At 48.2% G+C, this 25361-nt stretch overlaps 2 pseudogenes; one reads left to right on the top strand and one right to left on the bottom strand.

The window, feature by feature from the left end:
- Positions 1-468: 468 nt before the first annotated feature.
- On the bottom strand, positions 469-4179 carry LOC149353941 (uncharacterized; annotated as a pseudogene).
- A 13101-nt stretch (positions 4180-17280) lies between these two features.
- LOC149353940 (uncharacterized) lies at positions 17281-23726 on the top strand (annotated as a pseudogene).
- The last annotated feature ends 1635 nt before the right edge of the window (positions 23727-25361 follow it).

The raw sequence follows: 25361 nt of genomic DNA, 5'->3' as shown, positions 1-25361 counted from the left end.
GACCCCTAGCCGTGACACCACGTGACACCGTGACGTCACACACGTGACACCGTGACGTCACACCACGTGACATCTAATGAGAGAGCCGGCCTCCACCTCGCGCCGTCGCCGTGGGACCCCTAGCCGTCACGCGACGTGACACCGTGACGTCACGCCACGTGACATCGGATGAAAGAGCCGGCCTCCACCTCGCGCCGTCGCCGTGGGACCCCTAGCCGTCACACCCGCGCATTCCCGCGCATTTCGAACGCGCGTTCACACTCGGTGTAGGTGAAACGCTCGCTCCACCGGGCAGGCAGACGCGGCTTCCGTGGCAATCCAGGCGCTCACCCAACGCGCGTCTCGGGGTTAGTCGGCGTTCCGCTGTAGCCATGCCGTTGTCTTCCCCCACGACGAAGGCTTCTAGTGGTTGTATTAAAATGACCAAGTATTCAACCAAGGAAAGCCATGTATTACCAAGCCTAGTCACTAATATGCTTCGCATTCCCCAGGCTTAGCCAAGCTGAGCCTCAGCAATTTTTCTTGTACAGTACGCCATTGCGAATGCAAAAAAGGAGAAGTGGCGGGAAATGGGCCGAGGTACGTTGCAAGCATGGCCCTCTAGGTGATCCATGACAGACCCCAGGTCAGCGTCAGCACGCTGCCTTGCCAGCAAGTCCGAACTGCTGATCACGCATAGGAAACGATTGTCGTCCTCTGTGCTATCATCTGCATGCTCGACGGGTGCGCGCGACAGCGTGTCGGCGTCTTCGTGTTTACGTCCGGACTTATAGAGAATTGTATACTCAAATTCCTGAAGGCGAAGGCTCCAGCGTGGTAGGCGGCCTGATGGGTCCCGGAGGTTGGGCAGCCAGCACAAGGAATGGTGGTCTGTGACGACTTTGAAATGGCGACCGTAGATATAAGTCCGAAATTTCATCGTGGCCCAGATGACAGCGAGGCACTCCTTTTCTGAGATGGAGTAGTTGATTTCGGTGCGCGAGAGTATGCGACTCGCATACGCGATCACACGTTCCGCGCCTTCTTTATGTTGAACGAGGACGGCACCAAGCCCAATATTGCTAGCATCGGTGTGTATCTCGGTAGCAGCCTCCTCATCAAAATGAGCAAGCACAAGGGTAGTGTGCAGCCGTCATCGCAGCTCTGTGAAAGTAGCCTGTTGCTCGGCAGTCCAGACGAACGGTGTATCTTCACGCGTTAAATGGGCCAAGGGTTCAGAGATCTTGGAGAAGACTGCGATGAAACGGCGGTAGTAGGCGCACAAACCCAAGAAGCGCTTGAGCGCTTTCTTTGTAGGAGGACGACGAAACTCGGCTTCGGCGGCAGTTTTCTCGGGATCGGGTCTTACACCGTCGGCGCTGACAACATGGTCGAGAAACTTGAGCTCTCTGTAGCCAAAGTGGCATTTCTCGTTTTTAAGTGCCAAGTCAGCCAACCGCAGGGCATCCAGCACGGTCCGTAGGCGTTCAAGGTGTTGGTCGAAGGTTTCTGAAAACGCCACCACGTCATCTAGATAAACTAAACAGTTTTGCCATTTGAGGCCAGCCAGAACAGTGTCCATCATGCGCTGGAACGTCGCCGGCGCTGAGCAAAGGCCGAAGGGCAACACCTTAAATTCATATAGGCCGTCGGGTGTGATGAAGGCAGTTTTTTTGCGGTCACGTTCATCAAACTCAATCGGCCAATATCCGCTCTTTAGGTCGATCGACGAAAGATACTTGGCGCGGTGAAGTCTGTCGAGTGATTCGTCGATGCGAGGCAGTGGGTAGACGTCCTTTTTTGTTATGGCGTTCAGCTTACGATAATCAATGCACAAGCGCAATGTCCCATCCTTCTTCTTTACCAGAACAGCAGGCCACGACCACGGACTCTTAGAAGGCTGAATAATGCCGGCTGTAAGCATCTCCTTCACCTGCGTTTGGACGAAGTCGCGTTCCTTCGGAGAAATGCGGTACGGCTGCTGTCGTAAGGGGCGAGCTTCATCGAAAGCGATGATTCGATGCTTCGTGACCGCCGTTTGCCGCACTTTCGAGGAGAATGCGAGGCAGGTTTTGTATTGGAGCAGTAGGGCGCGTAGGTCGTGCTGTTGAGTCGCTGATAACCCGGAGCTAATATCGATGCGATCCAGGGACGTGTCTGGTTGTACCATGGCCTCGGTCGCAAAGCACTCAGTAACATGTGCCAATTGGTCTGCCCACGCGATGGCAGTAGCTCGGAAAAGGCGACGAGGTTAGTTCGTAAAATTGGTAATCAGGAGCTCCGACCGACCGTTATGGAGGTGGGCAAGGCTTCGGGCCGAGCAAATGCCGTGTGTCAGTAGCAAGGAGAGGTTTGCTCTCGGCGACTGCAGGTCCATCACGTCGTCTATTACCGCATTCAACGCTTGCAAAAAATTCAGGAGACACTTCGACCGTCAAAAGTGCGTAGAGGCGAAAGCGTTTTCCGCTCCACTTTGACTTCCTCTGTGACACTGGGGACGTCACCAGTGTCACTTAGGCAGTCAAAGTGGTGCGGAAACACATAATTGATGACGAAGTAATGACAAATTACTAATTAGTTGCTAATTACTGATTAATGACTAAATGCTAATTAAATGATAATTAATGACGCTTAAACTTCGCGTATAGTAGTGGAACGCGACAGCGTGTTGTAGCGCTTCCAGGCAGTCCACGGAACGGAAGGCCACCACCCGTTCGGCGCGATGCCTTGCCCTTTGAACGCAGTGCTTTTTGAGGAAAGGAAATGGCGCAGTAATTCTCTGTCATATCGGTGGACACCCAAACCGCACCGTACAGGAAGGGATGGAGTGAAAGAAGAAAGAGAAAGAGGGGCCGTAATGAAGAAAGGGAAAATTGTATTTGAGGAAAAGAAATTATACGCAGTAGCTGTCTCGCATATCTAGGTGGACACCCATCAAAACGCGGACACATCTGCCGACACGGCTGTCGATACGGCTGCCGACACGGCTGCTGACACGGCTGCTAACGACAGTATGAGGCATTCAATGCTTTCGCCTTAAAAACACTGGCGCACGGCGGGATCAAAACACTCTCAGTGGAGGTGTCGGAGGTGTCGTCGGCTTTCGCTGTAGAAAACGTAACGATTCTGTTCCGCAGGTCGATGATGGCACCATTCTCACGGAGAAAATCTACGCCCAAAATCAGGTCACGATAACAGTCGCGGAGCACCAGGCAGCTCACTATGAACGTCGAGTCGGTGATCTGGACCCTAGCCGTGCAATGTCCAAGCGGAGTAATGATACGGCCCCCCGCCGTCCGGATCTGCACACCAGAGCAGGGAGTCGTTACTTTCTTTAGAAGCGCTGCCAATTTGCCACTAATAATTGAATACTCCGCTCCTGTGTCCACCAACGCGCTAATGCTGTGACCATCGATAAGCACCGTTATGTCCTGTGAGAATTGGTCCTTTACTTTACCCAGTGTCGTCGACGTAGTCAGAGCTCTACCATCGGATGTCGGCGGCGTCAGGGGGTCTTTACAGCGTCGATATCCAGCGACCACGCCCCCAGAGGTCGCTGTCTTCAGTTTTCCTGGCGAGGGCTGGGCGAGCGGTCCGCCGTCGCTCGCGAGAAGTTATCAAATTCTGTGAAAATAATGATCGGCGAGGCGACGTTTATCGGGACTGACGGCGCGCCGTGGACCACAGGGGCTGCTGGGTCACGCACTCCTCAATCTCAGGGGGCCTTTGGCCAAATCGGGGTCGTGGCGCATCGGAGGAAAAACCCTGCAGGCCAAGCTCTCGATATGGGCACCGGCGGAACAGGTGGCCGGGCTCCCCACAATGGAAGCACAAACGCCGCCGGTCAGGGCAACGCAAGACGTCTGCTCTGCGCAGGGATCGTCGATCACTACTCGGGATGTGCTGCACTGGCTGCACGGAGGGTAGCGGGACGTCATGCGGGGTTTGAACAAATGCCAGTGGATTTGGGGCAGGGCGTCGTAGAGCGTCAGCATATGTCGGGCGGCAGTAGTCTGTCTGGATGGGTTGTGGGAATGCCGCTGGATTTGGGGCAGGGTGTCGCAGAGCTTCAGCGTACGTCGGGCGGTAGTAGTTGGTCTGGATGGGCTGTGGTTCGCCGCGTAGTAACGGAGTCCTGATAGCCTGCTGCTCCTCTTCGTGGATAACGCCCATAAGGGAGTTGGCCGTTGGCTGCGACATACCACAGATATTCGCTAGCTCTTCCCGGACGACAGCGCGGATCATGTCACGGAGGAAGTCGGTATTGCTGTTTAACGCCGGGAGAGACTCCGTAACAGAAGCAAAAGGAGTGGCCGGTCGTACGCGGTGGAACGCTGCCGGAGGACTTGCTCCATCGTGACAGCCTCCGCTATAAATTCGGCAACAGTGCTTGGGGGGCTGTGCATGAGGCCGGCAAAAAACTCTTCTTTAACACCACGCATTAGGTGGCGCAGCTTTTTGGCTTCCGTCTTGGCTGGGTCAGCCCGTCGGAAGAGACGCGTCATGTCTTCGACGTACATCGCAACCGTTTCGTTGGGCATTTGCATGCGGGACTGCAGGGCGCGTACAGCTTGCTCCCGGCGATCAGCGCTGACATACACGGCGAGCAATTGACGTCGGAACTCATGCCATGATAAAAGAGTGTCCTCACGGTTCTCGTACCACGTACGAGCACCGCCCTCCAAACTGAAGAAAACGTTCCTCAGCTTGGCGGCGTCATCCCATTGGTTAAAAAATTCAGGGGGGCATTTTGTTGACCTAAAGTGTGGTGAGGCGAAAGCCTTAAGCGCGGTGTTGCTTCTTGCGTCACTGATGTGTTAAGATTTTAAGCTTCGCATCTAAGAGTTAAATGCGACAGCGTCTTGCAACGCTGCCAGGGAGTCCATAGAACGCCATCACCCGTTCGGTTCTACGCCTTGCTCCTCGGTGAATTGGTTTTTGAGGAGAGGAAATGTATCTGTCTCGCATACCTCGGTGGACACCTGAACCTAGATGTAACGGGAAGGGAGGAAAATGGGAGTGAACGAAGACACCGTATTCACTAGACGCGCCTTTGTTCACTCCAAATCATCTAGGTGACATAGCGGAGTGGTAAGCATGCTCGTCTCGCACTGGGGAGACCGGGGTTCGATTCACGAACTCGACCAATTTCCTATTTGGTTTTATTTATTTATCTGGCCTGATTAGAAAGAATAATTACTCCATTTGGGTGATTAAGCAATTAACCGAACCACTTACTTACTTTGCGCTTATTTTGCTTATCTTGCTCCCACTTACTTTGAGCATTACTATACGCTCCCTTTAATTAGTTGTGTGGTTACTAGCCAAAGTACAATTGGCCCCTGTTGATATTCGCGCACTCTGACGTCACGACCGTTTAGACCAATTGAATGGCGTGACATTTCTGTCGACAACTCCTGCTTACAATGATGAGGCATTAAAGGCTTCCGCCTTAAAAGAGGCGACACGTTCAAACTGAAGGAGCCAATCTTCCACGTCTTCCAGCTGAGTCCCGTGAAATGACTTTTTTAGCCGTGGGTTCTGGACGGTGTAGTACGCGACGCCTTGCATGACTGGTCGAGGGGCAGGCGCCGAGGTAGAGTCAAATAGTCCATGCTCAGGGGACAGTCCTAGATTTCGGCGACTGACCCGATGCACTGGCGTGTCGACAGGGAGAGGTCTGGGGACCTCGGTGTTAGGAGGGGTGTGCGACATATTCCAGGGCGATTTACCCAGCGCACTCCACCACAATATTATCGGATAGTTGCGACATGTGTACTTACTGCTGTATAAGACTGTTTCTTTAAACTTCCACAACTTTCCGCCTGAAGGTGATGAGATGCGATAGGGTTAGAAAAAAAATTTGAATATTTGGAAATGTTGCATAAATTGCGAAATTCGCTGAGTGCTAGCGAAACATTTTCAGTTTTTTAGCAGTCTGTCTTTATTTCTCCCGCTTTACACTTTCCTTCCCTGTCCGAAATTCGGCAACGTTCCTAGCGCGCTGTCGCAGTGTGCCATTTTTGTAACCGATTATCACTAAAAAGTTCTACTCAAATTTATAATTCGTTTTACTCCGCTTTCGTATTGTAGCCCTGAGCTTTGATCCTACATGTAAAGCCTGACAACATTCTCCACTTAATTTTCTTTGCAAGCGTATATGTGATGACGCGGTAAAGTGCACATGAGAGGGTTAGCTGTAGGACTCGTTAGGTGATCTTGAGCAAGATGCTTTTTGAAAGTTTATCTTGTACTGTCTTAAACGGTGCTTGGGTTCTTCAGAAAAGTACTAAACAAATTTCGTGCTTTATAAGTTTATTTTCTGGTAAAGCTAACAACTTTACGTACTCAATATTATTTCATAATGCAAATGCTAAAGGATGTTAAAATAAGCTGACGTCGTCTTCTCCTACTTTCATTAGCTGCGCTGTCCATAGGTAGCAACACGTTATTATGAAACTAAAGTGTGTCAACGGACACAAATGATTAACTTTTATCTTACAACTTTCAGGCCCATGGTAAGATTGTAAAGGCGACGACAGTGAACAAGCGCATATAGGCCACTTTTTGGGACTTTCAAATCCGCTTCTTATTTAGTATACACATGATAAAGCGTGTTGTTGTGGAGGCGTAGTCGTTCCAGGCAACATAGCGCATAATGCGATCTGGCGGCATGTAGCAGTGCGTAAGCACGCACTACGAGCCGTTAAGTACGAAATGGTGAGAGTAGCCGATCAAACAATCGAGGGATTTCTTAATTTTTTGCATACTACTTGTACTATAAAGCACATTCCAAATTTTCAAAAAAGCTAGCTATTCTTTGCGGCACGTTGCTATGCTTTACTGCACGTTCTTGGTGAAGCATGATTTTACGGTGTTTCTGTGATGCGGGATTAGCGTTATAAGAATCAAATATGAAGCTTTTATCTGTGATATTACTCACAGGCCCTGTCAGCACATACCTTCTTTCTTCATTCCCCGATATAGGACTTTACATGAGGGCTGGGCGTTTGGACGGCAATAAATTGTGACAGGCTTGTGATATACATGGTTATGATGAGACAGCTTCTTGGTTGGCAGTCTTAAGTAGTGCAGGATCACCGATGAGCCCCAGATGGTTGCGAAGGCCATTACACTCGCGAGCGCTGCGCACAAAGAATGTCTCGTGAAACGTGGTTGTGCGGGCACGTGGAGGAATGACGCTGTTAGAACAAGGTTATCAATCTTTCATGTGTGTGTCGGAGGTGAACATGAGCGTTCAGTTTCTGGTCTCATGTTCATACGTTCCTTGTGACGCATTATTATGAGTCACCACGAAGCCACCACGATGCCAGGTATTGATGTCTTTCAACAATAAAAACTGAGCAGAGTCTCTTTTGCACTAATACAGAAGACTTGCTTACGTCAATGGCGATCAGATATATAAAGTGGCCTTGCTTGCCGATAACCCCCATGCAGAAATATACCAGAGAAGATTCAGAAGTGATTTCACATGAATTTCTCTAATACCATTACACATCAAGAACTCTCATGTTGTTTTCATGCATTCTTTGGGGTACGCGCAAAGACATACATGAAATAAATAGAGCAAGCGCAGGAGGCAACTGGGGGGGGGGGGGGGGGAGTTATAATTTGTGAATTTATGGCAGTGTCGGCAGTGTGCAAAAAGAGATGTTGCGCATTGGCTAGTGATACTTTTATTGAAAAAATAAATTATGCTTGTCGACAGCAATTCAAATATTACACAAAGCATTCGACTCTTTTCGTGCTTTAGTGTCCAGATGAGTGGTCGTTACCTCTGATCGCTATCCGATGCGATGGGCGCATCGCGTGATGATGTTAAATTGAGTGACTGAATAACGTGCTACCAGCAAAAGGGATGGGAACAAGTTTTTTTTTTTTGCAAAGTGTAAAATATAGGCTGGAAGACAGTGGTGTAAAGCAACGAAGAACGTAATATGAAAGGCTCCCTCAATCGCAGGCTCCATATAGTGCGTCAGGCTGCAAACGTAAGCGAGCGCTGTTTTCAATATAACTCCGAGCAGTGTAAAAAGAGCACAACAAATTAAAACCCAATATTCCAGCATGCGGTGTACCAATGTGCGAGATAGAAAAAGAAGACAGCGCACTCTCTCGATCTTCAGTGACCCCATCATGTGTGTTTACGTTATTCAAATGTTCAGCTGGATTAGAAAGATTTGTGTCGCTACCGTGCTCGCAGGTTGTGAATGTATCTAGCGCATTATTAGACTAATTAATGCCCCGGAGTGCCGTTTTGCACAATGGTGTGTTCTGTACCAAGAATAAGGAGCGCTAATATAGTAGAACGGGCAGCTGTCGTTCTGATACCTGCAGTTTGCCAAGCGCTTTGATGTGGCCAGCTCGCTGCACGTCAAGGCTCGGAATACGATGGCACGCCCAACAGGCCTGAAAGGAGCTTCTGAACAACGTTGTTTTCCTGCGTGAGCATATTGCTACATTTACACAAAATGGAAAGAACTGGAAAAAAGTTTGGCCACATGTATCATGCCACATGAGTTGGCTAATCAGCGTGGGGGGGCGTGGTGTAGTTGGTAGCGCGGTGCGATCCACAGATTTAGGTCGGCGGTCCAAATCCGCACACCGTCGAGAGTTATTACGCTTTTTGCTTTTGCTTGACTTTTTTATTTTTGTACTTATTTTGCAATAGTGATGTCATTATTTGGACCGGATTTTCCAACCGCAGGTCGGACATGACAGAGTCAAGAACCAATAATCAGAAAAGGATTAATTAAGAACACTCTGGAACCACGGTGGCCAATTCATTTTGGAAAGCCATTATTACTTCATAAGGAAAATCAACAGAAAGTCATGAGAGGTATAAGGTCCTAATTTCGAAAGTCACTAGGGTTTCTAAGCAGAGTCGGTAGATGTTTTCTTAAGGGTGGTGTTCCGTCTTTCCGTCTTCCGTCTCCTAAATTTACGCAGTGTTGCATTCCTAGTTGTCATGAATTTTCAACATGCCCGATCAGCCACGCTCGCAGAAAGTACGCGTCTTGGTGTCGGGAACCAAAATCTGTAATGGACACGGAACAACCAGAGAAACCGATGCTATGGTGTTTCATTCGCTAAATGCTTGTCGGCAGGACGGAAGATTTAGATCAACCTACTCGAAACTGCGCGGCGGTTTAGCGGCCAGTCGTTTTAACCATGAATCTCCGCTTATCTGTGCAGACTTCACTGCACTACTTGAGAACCAGTAAGTGATAAGCGACAACCGATGAAAGTTCAACTGGAGAACAATGTGCTACGCGTCGGCTTCAAGTTGTGAGCGATGATTTAAGAATGATGAAGGAAGTGCCTGTGATATATCGGCAATGTTTCTTTTCGCTTCTTAGTGCCGTATTTAGAAGAAAAATCCTGTCAATATGGGTAGGTTCTCTTGATTCTTTTTTCTAATGTGTAAAAACCAGCCACTGCATTGCTTCCGCTACGGTGAAAGCCATATAATGGTACCGGCGTTTTTTCTACGCGCGCCTTTAAGAGGCTGCGCTTAGGAGAATCCGGCTAGCGGATAGTTTTAATATTTGTTTCACCAGGACATTCCTCACGAATAAAAGTGTGACTGCATGAATCCTTTTCTATCGGCCCATAAATAGTGGCTAATCTGTTTTGGGCAGGAGAGTGTTGGGTATACAGGCTTTGCTCTGAATTGCTCTTCGGAAATATTTGAGAGGACGTCATCTATTAACGTCTCTTTTAACGGGCCAGGCTCCGCTACCCGGCATGCGTGGAGAGCGACGTGTGTGTTGGCCTTGCCGCGTAGTCACCCACGCGGAAGGCGTTATGGGCTGGGCCGGGCGCCACCACTATCACCACCACCACTGCCAAGGTGCTGGCAGTGCTTCAGCGGGCACAACGTGGCGGAGCGGTCCCGCGGGAGCCGGCGGTCGGTGATCTCGGCTGCTTTCCCCCGCCAACCTGCGTGAGTGGCATCTCGCAGACGCCTGCACACTTCTGTTCACGACCTTAAACTTACTGACAAACTTACGAGAGGGAACCAACGACAACTCTTCGACTCCTGGTCAGCCTGGTGGCTCGTCAGCAGCAGTGGCTTCCTAACATTTTAAAGCGGAAGCGCTTAATTCCTCATCGTTGTAAGCAGGCCTTGTCATCAGAAATTTCCCGCTTTTCAATTGGTTGAAATGGTCCTGACGTCACAGTGCGCGAATTACAAACATGGTCACTGGTACTTTGGCTAGTAACCATGAAACCGATTAAAGGTTCGATATAGTGATGCTCCAAGTTAAATAAATGAATAAAACCGAGCAGGAAACTGGTCAAGTTGGGGGAATAGAACGAGGGTATCCGGAGTGCGAGACAAGCACGCTAACCACTCCGCCATGCCAGCTCCATGTTTTGAAATAAACGAAGGCGCGTCTAGTGAATACGATGTCTTTGTTCACTCCCATCTTCCTCCCTTTCCTAACGGACAAATGAAAAGAAGTTTAAACAAAGTAAAGCAAAAATTTAAAGCATTAAAAAGAGAAAAGGTAAAAAAAAACTAAAAACTAAAAAAATAATAATAAAATAGAAAGAAATGATTGCAATCCATTGCGCAAGGAAAGGCTTTCGCATTGGAGCACGTTAGAGAGCCAATGTGACCCTGAATTTTTGCTAACAGTTGCAGAAGCGCGAAACCAATGTGCTGCATTGTGCCCAAGGTTTTACCAGGCTGCTCCATCGACACGGATTGTCTCACAGTTTAGAATATCTTATTCGTATCTTATTCGACTGAATAGTCGACAAGGAAGACGCCGAGTTCCTTTTGTCTGGATTTAAGGAGGAATAATAGATTAGGCACAGTGGAATGAAATGTAAAATAACCAGATTTTAAATGGCGTTTTCGACGTCACATGTTTAGAAATAGGCACAAGTAAAAGAAACTTCTGGTTCTCTGTAATATGTGGTTTGCATGCTTTGGTATTTCTAATAATGTTATTTGTACTTCGCCCTGCTTGCCACTACCTGGCGAGCGCTCTTCGCTTTTCTTTGCAGTAGCCCATTTAGTAGCATTGGCTCGCACTTTTTTCAGAAGCTATGCGGGATGTGGGGCAGAGATAGTATGAGGCACGTATTCCCTTCTCCCACGTAATAAAGCGTGGAAAGGTATGAACCATGTGGAACACATATTTGTCCTATCGTCGGTTACATTCCGTCTTATGCTGTCAGCTATACGGGATTGCGTTTACGTTCCCTCCAGAGTCACGTGTGTCCCTGTAATGGTCTCTTAGTGGGGGGAGCGGTATTTGTAGCTCGTTGTTTAAGTATGCGAACAGTGTGTAATTGCGGAGACTATCATCGCCCACGCTACATTTCGGAAATGAAATATACTATGCCGGATAGAATTCAGGCAAAGATATCGCCAAAGCGGCATTTGTTTTTGGTGGATGAGAGCCTCCGCCATGTTTTATGCATCGGAAGAGGGGAGAACAAGACACCATTTCTTTTAGCATTCAGCTGAGGAGGTCTCTGCAGTTAACAGTTGACATCTATAGCTTTGGCTTAAGGATCTCCAGATTTTAAAATAAAGATATAAAATCTTCATGCCCAATGGCATTCGGGATTTTGAATTCCGGTTTTTCCTCAAGCCGAATGAAATTGCCTTATGGTGATGAGTACGTGGTGTGTCTGCGAGCTTCACAAAAAACTACGCTGCAGTATACAAATATTCCATGCATTTTTTTTCCTTCGTACCCGCAAACATTATTTAGTCTGCACCTAAATTGTAGAATTGACTTAAAGAGATCGGGGCCTCTGTGCCTGTGTTAATTATATTTACAGACTTAGGCGAAGTGGATTTCGCAGTGGTTGTTTCCTTTTTATTTGAACTCATGCACTTGTCTATTTTCTTTTTATGCAGGTCGCTCTGGCTTCCGAGCCGCCATGTACCGGCCGTATGGTGAAGGCGGTACTTTGGAGTTTTTTTTTCACAACCTTTAATTTTTGTAAAAAATAGCGTACTTTATTTGGAACTGTATTTGATTAAAAGTGACGTATTTGGCTAGCAGTTGTCTCGACTTTTAAGTAGTAACATAACGGTGTTTTTGAACTTGTAGAAATCTTGCTTGAAGAACAATGCACTCATGCATTTTATTCGCTTTCTCTCTCTCAGAAAAGCAGCAACAATAAATGAAAACAGTGTCCTGTGCTGACAACTGTTAAAAATGAGCTCAATTACTACAACGAAGTCACAAATTACGAAAATTTCTAGGTGGTATGCACCAAATACCTGATTTATTAGTCGCTCCACGGGGGATCGCCACACCCTTCTGTAAAATTTAAAATTGCATAATATTAAATTTTATTTGCTATAGCATTACTATTTGTACAGTTGTTTAGATAACGCCAAAAAGCTAGAGACTACACTGCCTCGTTAATCAATTCTAGTGAAGCACTTGCCAAAGAAGAAAGCAAGGCAGACTGAGAAGGAAAAGCTGCAATTGTCAGGAGCCTTGGTCAAAGTTTAGGGGAAACCGCCAAGGTGGAGTAGATTTATGATAAGAGAGTAATTATTCATTGGCATCCACCCGAGCGCAGCCATAAGGCTACAAAGAAAAGCTATACAGCTTTCTCCGAAACTTTGTAGTTAAAGAAAAATTCGTCCTGGTCCGCGGTTCGAACCCGGGACCACCGCTTCACCGGAGCAGTCGCTCTACCAATTGAGCTAACCGGGACGGCAAGCTTATGGTAGGGCGAGAGCGAATTGATCAATAACTCGAAGTGGGAACAGTGTTGGTCAAATGTTTAGGGGAAACCCCCAAGGTGGAGTAGATTTTTAATAAGAGAGTAATTACTCATTGGCATCCACCCGAGCGCAGCCATAAGGCTACAAAGAAAAGCTATACAGCTTTCTCCGAAACTTCGCAGTTAAAGAAAAATTCGTCCTGGTCCGGAGTTCGAACCCGGGACCACCGCTTCACCGGAGCAGTCGCTCTACCAATTGAGCTAACCGGGACGGCAAGCTTATCGTAGGGCGAGAGCGAATTGATCAATAACTCGAAGTGGGAACAGTGTTGGTAAACTAAACTTTTGACCAACACTGTTTCCACTTCGAGTTATTGATCAATTGATCAACTTTGTGTCAGCAGAATACATGTTTTCACGAAGCTGCTGCGGTGCTCTCCGTGTACGGATAATGAAAGAAGTTTATGTCTGTTTACAATCAAGCAGAATTAGGCGGGTGCCTTTAGAATTTGGAAAATGTCTGGGACATAGAGGTATTGCGGAAGGATTTGCATCACCGGAGGATGCATACCGGCAAGGTAGCCAAAGCAAGACGCGATCTTCGGTGCAGTAAAGTACCCCGTGAGGACTCCAGGCTGAAATTGGTATCCTGCATAACAAATCTTGTTTGTCACGTGACACCTATATTTTAGCTGCCGCTCAGAGATGCACTCGGCCGAACAACTCCAAAGTACTGCGCCCATATTTCGCCAGGACCAAATTCGAACCGTGCTTGAAACGGGCAAATCTGGAACAAAAAACGGAATGTTGAACAAAAAAAACTTTGTGTGTAAAAAATACTCAGTGGGAAGATTTGGTTCCCATGACGCTTTCTACATTAAATTACTGAATGGCCATTAAGTGCTGGCCACTAGGCTACGTCCTTTCCATCCGACTTTAGGCAAAAACCTACACTATATTCAAGCTCAAGCTTGGTAGATGACCGTTACAATATATGGACAGTGGAAGCGCACGATTAGCTCGACCAAACCAACGCGCACACCACATCTGTCGCCGACCATGTTCGAATTCGCGATTTCCGATTATAACGCTTGGATATGTGGTAGTCATTTGTTGTCTCCCTCTCTTGCATAACACATGGCATTCTTGAGGCCTTTTGCATTTTTATCGCACTGGAGTGAAAATTCTTTGAGTAATACGAAACTTTATTTCGGTGCAGGCAGGCCTGTCAACGAAAATTGAATCCTGATAAAAGCATGCTTTTCTATAGTGCTGTTTTACTAATTAGTTTTTCGAACAGCATCGATTGAACGACGGACCTTGAAATCCAAAGTCCTTTTCAAAAGCTCCCAGATGCCGGTATTCCACCTGCGTCTGACAGGGTGGCTCGATAGCAACGCCAGCTCTTCCAATCTCTGCAGGTGGAAGTGATTTCGACCTCCTCCTCTCAGTCTTTGAAATACCAACGCGGCAGTTCGATCTTCACTGAACAGTCAATTAGCAAGACCCGTGGTCTCGAAAATTTTTGAACAGGATGGTATTTCTAATAATAAATGGTTATGCCCATGAATGATGTGATAGGGCGTTTTGTGGCGTCTTGCCTGAAATATGGTGTGGTGTGAGGTTTAAATACGGTAGAAAAAGATGTCCGCTCCTGGTTATACTACCAATACAAAGGTAAAGTCATTCTCGCTCGCGTCACCTGGTATTCGGACGCCTTCAGCGTCACGACTCTCTAAAAAGGCATCAGCACTGCCAGCGGGTGTGTACGTGACTACTACGGTAGGGTTAAATATTTCCACATCGCCTACTGATGGAGATAGTGCGTGCCCCAGACCCTGTGCGAACTCATCCATGAAAGCTGAAAAGCATAAAACAGATTTCCAAAGCTGAATATGATATCCTTCAAACAGAATGTCCGCAGTGATGACAGAAACGACGCGTGTCGACTAGTCGCCTGGGAATGCAAAACCTGAAAGCAGGCTTGGATAAAAACAATCCACGCACCAATGAGGTAGGCTTTGCTGACCTTTTGTACACTTCTTTTGTGGTCAGGTTGAGCTTCCTGCAGGCAGTTCTCGCAGTTCAGTGTTTTTCAGTATAAAAATATGCAATTTTTTGAATACCGTGAATGCGAATGTTTGTTGCAAAAAACGTACCGAATATCGCGTTATGACGCCAATGTGCTTTTAAGTGCGACTGCGTCTCCGTTCGCAGCTCCTTGAATTCCTACCTAGCCCGAATCCGGAAGAAGCTGGGTAGAAACTGATAACAAAATCACCGCAATGGTTGCTGCGCCGTGGAGCGACAATGAGCGCTACAAGAAACGCTCGATCTGCGCACCACGATGAGGTGGAACTCGGATAACAGACCTCCTTTCTCCAGGTTTTGTCTGTTAGTGTTTCGGCGGCAAAATTATTCTTAATGGCCTTTCAATGACTGCTGACTAACAGTAACCGAATACAAAAATGGCCAAACATACGACCTAAACTTATTGACCTAATAGTTCTATCACAAAATCCAACATCCGCACAGATATTCCCAAAAATCAGCGCTCTTGGTTCGCTCACAGTTCCTCACCGCCCTTTGGGCTCCTGGCCGCAGGGCTCCGCAGGGCTTACGAGGTAATGAGGCCGCTGACGCGGCTGCCCGAGCGCTTACTCACCGGGCTCCTCATCCCAGCTCTTCTAGCTCGGAGACTAACCAGCCGCTGCTGCGATTCAGGGAAATATTAGCACATTATAGCGACAACCACCGTCTTTTCCCGGCCCCTGCAAAGGGGCTGAGTAAGACGGAGGACCGAACTTTAAGGCGCCTGCAGACAGGCACTCTACTCTGTCCTGCAATCATAAAACATTACGATCCGAACACGGATGGGCGATGCCCGCACTGTGGGGAGACCTGTGATATCTTCCACATGGTGTGGGCATGGACTCAAAATCCCCACCTCCCCCCTTCCCCTGCCCCTTCCAGAGAGGCATGGGAGACTGCTATCCTCCACTGCTCCTCGCTTGAGTCCCAAATGGATCTGATGAAACGGGCGAGAGACGGGGCCCCGTCATGCGGTTTCCCGGACTAGGGAAGCAGACCATGTAGCGGGGCCACTCTGTGGCTACCAAACTCTATTTCATAAAGTAAAAACTTTCACCACCAACTCCACCATAACCGCCCTTTGCGCTTCTTCTATGGTCAATTACTTGCAGCTCATGCGCAGGCACAAAGAAAAATAAACACACATATACAGAACGCAACATCCACGCAAGCTGGTTTTCGTCATCGTCGCAAAGGGCGGCAAGTTTACGCAGGCCTCGCTGCTATGACTTGAAAGCAGGCTTCGCTGCAGAATGGGCGCTTCGATTAGAGTTTCGCTGCTCTTGCTTCGAACCGAAGCGGTCGGTTCACCCTCGGTCGTAATAGGAGTTCTCACACAGGGAGAGGACGCTAAAAAAATAAAACTGTTTACGAATCGATAGGCTGTTCCAAGGCGAAGCCCCCCAATGAAATACGCAAAGTAGATTCGCCTGTCTCTTCTGGCGTCTATTTTTCGTCATTCCTGCGTACGACTCCGCAGAAATGACGAGGCATTGTGCCAACTGTTTGAAATTTTTGCCGCGTCGGCAAAATATTTTCTTCTTCGTGATAACCCGGAGCGGAGACCAAACCATCTTGCTTGCCGGGGCTGGGCGTCTCCGAATTCAGCCACGCGGATGATCGCTGTGTACCAAAGAAAGTTGATTTTCTAAGATAGTCTAGTGTTAAAATTAGCAGTAACTTTAAAAATAGATCCCAAATAGCGCTTATCACGATAACAGTTTGTCTGAACAGATAGCACTAATTGCAACCGGTGACTATGTTCGGCTTCTAGGAAACGGCAACTGTGAGCTATTGATGACGCGTGGTACGACGACGCACTCCTATAACTCAATTTAGGATTTTTTTCTTTCTTTCTTGTCTCTGAACCGCAGCGTAGCGCACAATAATGTAAGCCTGGTTTGCCTCCGTGTAGAGGTTTGTTATTCAGTGTGCATCGCTGTTACTGCGTGCAAAGAAAGACGAATAGCTTATTGTAAGTTTTTTTTTTGTGGCGTTGTTCTTCCTCACTCTGCTCGCAAATATTACGTTTTAAGTTTTCCCTCTTGGGAATAGTCTAATATCTCAGGTATGCGCTGTTCCTAGAGCCGACAACAACATACTTTTAACGACAAAAATAACCTAAAAAATATCCAGTTTCTACGTGTATAAGCTCACGGGACAGCTTTTTGAGGGGCTATTACTACGTGCACAATGTAACCTTCAGGAAACAGGCCGGCATAGTAGTTTGTAATCTCTGCCAAATTACCTTCACGGCTTTACACCATGTTCTCTACCGAAGCCACATCTCGTTCCTAGCTCCTCGATCGTTAGAGAATCGCTGAGAATTGCCACTGCTCCATCTTGCGCAAGCACCACGAAGAAGAGGATGCCAAACAGCAATTGGAAGCGCCCGTGCGCACGGGTAGCACCTTCCTCGTTCAGAATTCGCCGATTCGAACACAGACACTGCTGTGGGCGTTCCTTCTTTCTCGACGAGTGGCCATGCAGAGTGACTCTTTGAATACAGCTCCGCCTGGACCTTCTGTCGGAGCGTCGCTTATTTCGCCGCGCTTGGCGACTCCTTGTTGGCGTCGCGGTGCCAAGCGAGGACTGGGCTCCTGCCTCGGGAGGGGCGGGTGCAACGCGGACTGTGCGAAGGGGCGAGCTGAGCGGCCGACAGTCCCCGAGCTCCACAGGGGCCTAGTCGTCTTGGTCCGGCTGTGCGACAGGAAACACGGGGGACAGGAAAGTTGTGCCGGCCGCTGCTACCGATCTGCACGTCGTTGTCCACTGAGGCTGCTTGTCCGGGAGAGCCCCAGCCTGGCAGGGCCGTCAGGCGTCCACCCATCGACCACCACGGTGCTTTGACATCGAAGGCTTCTCCGGTGAGATTCTTCTAAAGAAACATGAATCGAAAATCGCTCCATTTCTTGTGGTACTTTCGTCAATATCACAATTTTAGCTTCCCTATTACTCCAACATGGAAGTACGCTCGTTTAGCAAGTCTGGCCTGCGAGGCATTTGGAATAGCTTCAAGAAGTTCGCAAAATAGAATTTTGTACTAACGGGTCTGGGTCTGCAATATCCATTGAAAAAAAATTCGTGGTGGTGCAATGGGAGTTTACAAATCTGTTGTAGCTGCATCGATTTTACATTTAATTACTTCCTTTTCGCCCCGAGAAAGATCGCCTCCCATGTTGTCTTTAAATTTTTGTTTCGCCATCGCATTTTGTGGTGATACTCCAAGTGTTTCTGGTGTGTCCTTGCTCCTTAAGGCTGCGAGGTGGTGCGTGGCTAATAGGTGGATGCTTGAACTCGCCATCGCTTTTCCGTTCCGCTGCTGCATCGGCTTTTGATAGGTGGAGACTCCTAGAGGGGTATAGAGTGTGGGTGGAGCTTAGGGCGGATACATTTCTCCGTAGTCTAGAAGCTGCACACGCGCGGGAACACACACACACACACATACACAGCCGCCGCGGTGTCTCAGTGGTTATGGTGCTCAGCTGCTGACCCGAAAGACGCGGGTTCGATCCCGGCCGCGGCGGTTGAATTTCTTTGGAGGAGAACTTCTAGAGGCCCGTGTACTATGCGATGTCAGTGCACGTTAAAGAATCCCAGGAGGTCGAAGTTTCCGGAGCCCTTCACTACGGCGTCACTCATAGCCTGAGTCGCTTTGAGACGTTGGGGTTACCCCAAAAAACCACACGCACACACGCACACACGCACACGCGCACACACGTGCACACGCGCACACGCGCACACGCACACACACACGCACACACGCACACACACACACGCGCGCACACGCGCACGCACGCACACACAAATTGGCTGTGGTTTAGCTCTGGTTAAACACAGCTGGGAGTGATAGCTTTGCACCACTGGCTACGCCTAGTGAACATTGCCGAACTGGCACATCATTCTCTGTCGTCGCTGATCCACTTTACAGGGCTACACATGCTCGCGGAACCGCGTCATTATTACTACGCTTCTCGAGCCGCTTAAGCTCGACGTTTCTTGAGGGCCTCATTACGGTTCGCACGACTGGCTCCCTTCACGGACTCATCCTCGGTAAGAGCCCTGATTGCATCCCCTTCGCGGCATTTCTCCAGGCGTTCGATGCGCTCTTCTGCTGTCTCCTCAGCAAGCCGTCTACGCTTGGTCTCATTCCAGCGCGCATGGGCCATAGACGGCCCATCATCCTCCATAACGGTTTATCTACTGACGAACCAACTGTCTCTGCATATACATACCGTGTACCCGGCGGCTAGATGACGTCGCGCCAGATAGCGCACCGTACGCTTTTCCCGAAGGCGAGCGCAACGGTTAGGTGACGTCATACCAGACGGCGCTGCAGAGCGGCGAAGCGCAGGTGCGGCGCTTGCTAGGCAACGGCTCTTGCGGCGGCACCGGCGCGCAGCTGCAGCCAAGGGCATACGACCGAGGTGCGACCACTCTCGACGAGGCTAAGTGGCTGGCGAAGTGAAGCTATCGCTTCAAAATGCGTGCACACACACACACGCGCACACGCGCACACAGGCATTCACACACGCGCGCACAGGCACAGATATATGCGCCCGCAGACACACGCACACGCACCGCGCACACGGGCACAAACAACCGCGCGCAAGCACACGCGCACGCGCACGCGAACACGCACACACACACACACAGTCGCACAAACATATGCATGCGCGCACACACGCACACACAGATACACATGCGCACACAAACACACACGCGAACACACACTCGCGCGCACAAGCACGTGCCACGCGCCCATAGCTCAGACGCAAACACATGCGTTACATACACACGCGCAGACACACACGCAAAGACGTAGACACATACGCACGCTCATGGACACATACGCGTGCACACGAGCACGCATGCACACGAAAGCATGCAGACATAGGCACACACGCTCATGCGCACAAACACACGCGCACACACAAAAAATAGGGCTCGAGCAAGCTTTGCCAATTAAAACTTCGTGCGTGAGGAGAACTATAGTAATCATGTTTAGAGGAATGTTTGCTGATGGTCACAGCTTGCTTCCTTTAGAAATGAGTGCTCCTCGTTTTGCACGCCGCATCAGCAGTTGGTGGCGCATATCTTGGGGCCGCGGCAAGCACCCAGGCCCATCGCGGCTTCTGTTTAAAGAAATTCAGTTTTTAGATCACCTACTGTTGTGCTGCTTTGGAGTGGTAGTTTTGCATTTGTGGTCTTTTAAAGCGACAACTTTAAGGGTCCCGTTCTGCAGAAAGCCCAGTGAAAAATACGGATTGGTCGAAAAGGAGGCTACTTCACACTTGTTGCCGCGGGTTTCCGTATTGCTTTAAAGTTTTGAAAACTGGTGAATACAAGGTGGCAACATGACTCAAGCGCCAGTAGCGTATCGAAGTATATGAAGTTAAGGATTTGCGGCAAAAGAAAATTGAGGTAATTAGTCGGGAACTGAGCCGCTAAACATTCGACTTTGCCAATACCACAAAGTCCTAGGCCTATCGGGGGCAGCTAATCTTCTTGCAATGATTGCTGTTTTAGAGCGCGTACAGGAGCGCTGCTATGGCATAGCGGTTTTTTAAGGGGGCTTTTGTCTAACTCCTTTAAAATTGAACCTGTCTCAAATCGTTCCTTGTTGCAAAAACTCCATCCATTTCTTTTTGAAGGATTTGCACGTTTCCTGGTCAGAATTTAAAAAGCAAACTAATTGTTCTTAACTATCAGACTGGTCAAACAACACCGAAAATCAATGAAAACTATCGACGAAGGCACTCTCAGAGTTTGTTGCACTATTGCGTAGTGCGCTCGTCCTTCCGGAAAGCCCCAGTTACCTTTAATAGGGATGTCCCATATATTCTTGGTGAAATAATAATTTACAGTGCTTCTGTGAAGGTGCCTTAGCGTTTTGAGAATCAAATATGAACCTTTCATGCGTGGTGTTGCTCACAAGCATCGTTAGCACTTACCTTGTTTATTTATTTAACTCCAAAAGTGGGACTTTACATGAGAGTTGGGCGGGTGGATGACGATAAATTGTAACATGCTGGTGGTATACACGACTATGATGAGGAGCTTCTCTGATGGCAGTCTTCAGTCGCGCAGGGTCAACGATGAGCTCCACATGGTTGGGAAGGTCATTCCAGTCATGAGCTATGCGCAAGGACACTGACTCGTGAAACGTAGTTGTGTGGGCACGTGGCGGAATGACACTGTCAGCGCAAGGTTATCAATCCTCATTCTCTAAGTCAGAAGTAACGGTCAGTTCGGTGGTGTTTCGTGTTTCCTACTGCCGTGCGTTAAACTTGCGTACTGTTGTATTCCTAGCTGTCATGAATTGCCAACTTGCCCGATCAGCCACGCACGCAGAATCTACACGCGTTGGTATGAAGAACCAAAATCTCTGATTGACATGGAGCAGCGACTGCAGCCGATGTTATGGCGTTTCCCCCTCTAAACGCTAGTCTTGAGCACGGAACATCCAGGTCAATGTAGTCGAAGTTGCGCGGCAGCTTGGTGGGCATACTTTTCAACGGTGATTTTCCGCCTGTATGCGTAGTTTGTGCGGTGCTACTTCCGTCTCCACGAGACTACTCGCGCACTACTATATGTGCCTATCAAAGAGCCCTTTTATCGCCTCTCTCGGAATGCGCGAAGGCAGAGCATGCGGCGCACATTTACAAAATCATATCTTGCTTTGTTCAGTCTAATGCTATGCTAGATTCGGCCAACATGCATACCGATGAAAAAACGATGTGCGGCTACTAGGACAGGTGCAGTGATTTGTTAACTGATTAAAGGAAAGACACTTAGGTGCCGTTTACGTTTGAAGAGGTGTGAATTATTTCCAGCGCTGCGCATGCCATTGGTGAACAAGACAAGGAATATGTGGACCGGAGGAAAGTTAGATGTAGCGACAAAAAGTTCCTGAAGAAGTTTTTTGCAGCGCAATCCACCCTGACGTTCTAAATTTCGGGCACGACACCCTTACATGACCCAACACTATTGCCTAGGAGGCGTACTTATGTATAACTCTAGAGAGGACAAGTTCCTAATAGGTTTTGTGGCAGAAAAAAAAATACTGACAATGAAAATCGATCAGTGATATACTGAGAACTGATATGTGATAAGCGACAACCGATGCAGGTTCAATTGGAAAAATATGTGCAAAGCGATGCTCGTTGATTTAAGAACAATGAGGAAACCGAACTGCGATATATGATACGATGATCTATATTAGATGTTTAATTTCTCTTCGTAGTGCCGGATTTACAACAAAAAATTGCCGGATAAATTGCCTTAGCAATGGCCACCTCGGTAATCCGCTGTTTTTCTAGTCTTTGCGCGCGTTCTTCTCGCGATTCTTCGGTGCGTTGCCTTCGACTGGTAGCACTGCGGCACTCCTGAGCAGTCAGGTGTTGAGATTCATCGGTGAGCGATGACGTGGAACCACTCTGCAAGGTAGAACGTTGTCGCCGAGCTGCACCCTTAGCACGACGCTTTGCAAGACGTTGTTCAGGCTGTTAAGGCGTCTCTTGTGCACGTTCTCGCTTTCTGGCTTGTTACTGTCGCTGCCACTTCTCCTTAGAGGGCTGCATAGCAAAGCATTCACGCCAAAGCAAGCGGGCATTTATAGACGCTTAACAGCGCGGAAGGATGGGCACCGCCATATTTGGTCACGTGACCATTCCGTCACGCTACCAGGGAGTCCACAGAACGTCATCGCCCATTCGGCTGTACGCCTTGCTCGTAGGTAGATTGGTTTCGGAGGAAAGGAAAAGTCACTGTCTCGCATATCTCGGTAGACACCTGAACCTCGCATTAACAGGAAAGGAGTAAGATGGGAGACGCCCCTTTGTTCATTCCAACCCATCGATCTAGCATGGCGGAGTGGTTAGCATGCTCGTCTCTCACTCCGGAGACCCTGGTTCGATTCCCCAACTCGGCCAATTTACAACCTGGTGTTAATTATTTATATGGTCTCGCTAGAGATTAGGCTAATTGCTTAAGTATTATTACTCAATTATTCATTAAATATCATTCAAAACAGCTAAATTAATTCAACAGTACGCATTACATCCGTATCACAGCTGGGTTGTTTAAGAGTCACTTGACGTTCGTACACAAGCTGCGCAGCAGCGTTTCGCACTGCGAGGCAATGCTGCTAACGCCGGCTTCGAAGGCCAGTAGTGGCTGACCTTCTAGGGGCACCATCTGTCGTAGACAGAGCCAACTGCTCTCGCCGCTGCCGTGCGCTGTCGTGCTGGCGGAGCGCGGCTGAAGCAACCGCGCGCTACCTGCTCGGCTCAGCGGCTGTTCAAGGTGATCTGTCAATACCTTCTGGGGCTACGCGATTGGGCGAAACCTACAGTATTATTGATAACGCAATGAAATGCGGTCAATTCGAGTATGTTTTTTTATTACTCATTCGAGTGTGTTTTACCTGGCCACTCAGCTGCTTCTGCTACGGTTAAAGCCACATAATAGTAACATTATGGTACTTAATCGTATACGGCTAGCGCTGTTGAGGATGGTGTACAACCTTTAATCTTTATTTCACCTCCACTGTTCCAGTTTTAATAATTCGTTCACCAGGACATTCCACAAAAATAAAAGTGTGACTGCATGGATCCTTTTCTTTCGGCACATAATTAGTGGCTGATCTGTTTTTTTTTTTGGCACGAGAGTGTTGGGTATACCCACATGGCTTTGCATTTCTCTTCGGAAGTACCTGAGTGGACTTCGTCTATTAACGTGTCTATTAACAGCCCAGGCCCGGCTACCCGGCATACGTGGACAGCGACGTGTATTTTGGACGTCCCGCGTATTCCCCTATGCGGAATGCGCTATGGGCTGGGCCGTGCACCGCCTCTTTACCCACCATCACTTCCAAGGCGCTGGCAGTGCTTCAGCGGGCGCAACGCACCGGAGAAGTCCCGCGGTAGTCGTCGCTGGGTGATCTCGGCTGCTTTTCCCCGCCCGGCCTGTGTGAGTGGAATCTCGCAGACGCCTGCACACTTCTCATAACGATCTCAAACTTACACTCGGAACACTACGAGAGAGAACACCTCGCAGTTCTTCCACTCCTGGCAGCCTGGCGGCTCACCAGCGCCAGTGGCTTCCTAACATATTGCTAACAGTTGCAGAAGAGCCAAACGCATCTGCTGCATTGCGCCCGAAGGTTACTACGCGGCTCCACTCACGTGTAGTGTCCCGCAGTTTTGAGGATCCTATTCGTATTCTCTTCGACGAAATAGTCGCCGGCAATGACGCGAGTTCTTTTTATCCGCATTTAAGGGGGTATTGTACAGTCTTTGACAAAAATTTAGAGCCCAGGGGGTTTGCTTCTAAGCCCCGCAGTGGGACTCCTGTAACATCCACGGTAGTCCTACTCATTGGAGGAGGCAGGACCAGAAATCTTCTTGCCTTCAACAAATTTTGAGCGCTTGAGATGCATTACGAACCAGACAGTGTGCTTCAGAAGCAAGCCCCCTGGGCTCCAAACTTTTGACAAAGGCTGTACATTTGGCACAGTAGAATATAATTTAGTAAATATGTTTACTAGCTTAAAATCGCATTATGGACGGCACATGTTAAGAAACAGAGTAGTAAAACAAACTGACTTATATTTTAAACCTCTGCGTCTCTGTAAGATGTGGTTTGCTTGCTTACTTGCCTTCACTAGCAGGTTTTATTTGTACTTCGTCCTGCTTGTGGCTTTCTGGCGAACGCTCCTCGCTTTTCTTCTTAGCGGCCCGTTATTAACATTGGCCGGCAATGTTTTCAGAAGCTATGCGGAAGCAGAGGCAGAGATAGTTTGAAACAGGTATCTATCTCTCATGCTTAATTAACCCTTTCAAAAATCTGTGCTGAGTTTCTGATAAAATGTCAATAATTTCAGACAACGCACTCATCGCTCTGATGACTTCTGAGTTCACTTTCTGTTGCATTGGTGACGAAAACTGGCCACCGATTTTCTGATTAAGACGTGATGTATGTTTTCCTGTAAAAATTCTTATGAATTTCTTTTGCATACACCTGAATACATGACATATTTCTGAATGGTTTATGATGCAATGAAAGCAGTCTTATGGCAAAAAAAAAATTAAATGTCATGAATTCCATTTTTTTTACCGTCTCTTTAACATCACACAAAAACCGCTGCGGTGAAGCTCTCCTACATGTAAACATTCGCTAGACTATTCTATGTGCTACTTTTGCTGAAACGTGGAACAGCCCAGGACCATAATCTGCCAGTCATTGCTGCAAACCGTTTCCACCGTTCTCTGAAAGAAGCAAGTATCACGGTCGAGAATAGGACTTACAATCTCCGGAAATGCATGGCGCACCGGTACATTAACCTGATCTGTACATCATAGTGCAGGCTCATGCTTATATAGTGGCAGTAAGCCGCCCCCTAACAAGTGCTAGTGCGACGCGGTTATTGGTTTAGTTTTCTACGATAATTTTGCCGTCATAGACGCAATCATCGGCTGCAATTTTTGTTCGTTGAAGTGCATCATTGCAGCATGAGAAATTTAAAAAAGCGTCTGGTGTGGTGCTAATATTATGAACCATGT

The sequence above is a fragment of the Amblyomma mixtum genome, chromosome 3 (genome assembly GCF_055824585.1).
Source record: "Amblyomma mixtum isolate Tamu chromosome 3, ASM5582458v1, whole genome shotgun sequence".
Lineage (NCBI taxonomy): Eukaryota > Metazoa > Arthropoda > Arachnida > Ixodida > Ixodidae > Amblyomma > Amblyomma mixtum.
The sequence above is the reverse complement of the archived record's forward strand: the minus strand, read 5'-3'. Positions and strand labels throughout refer to the sequence as shown.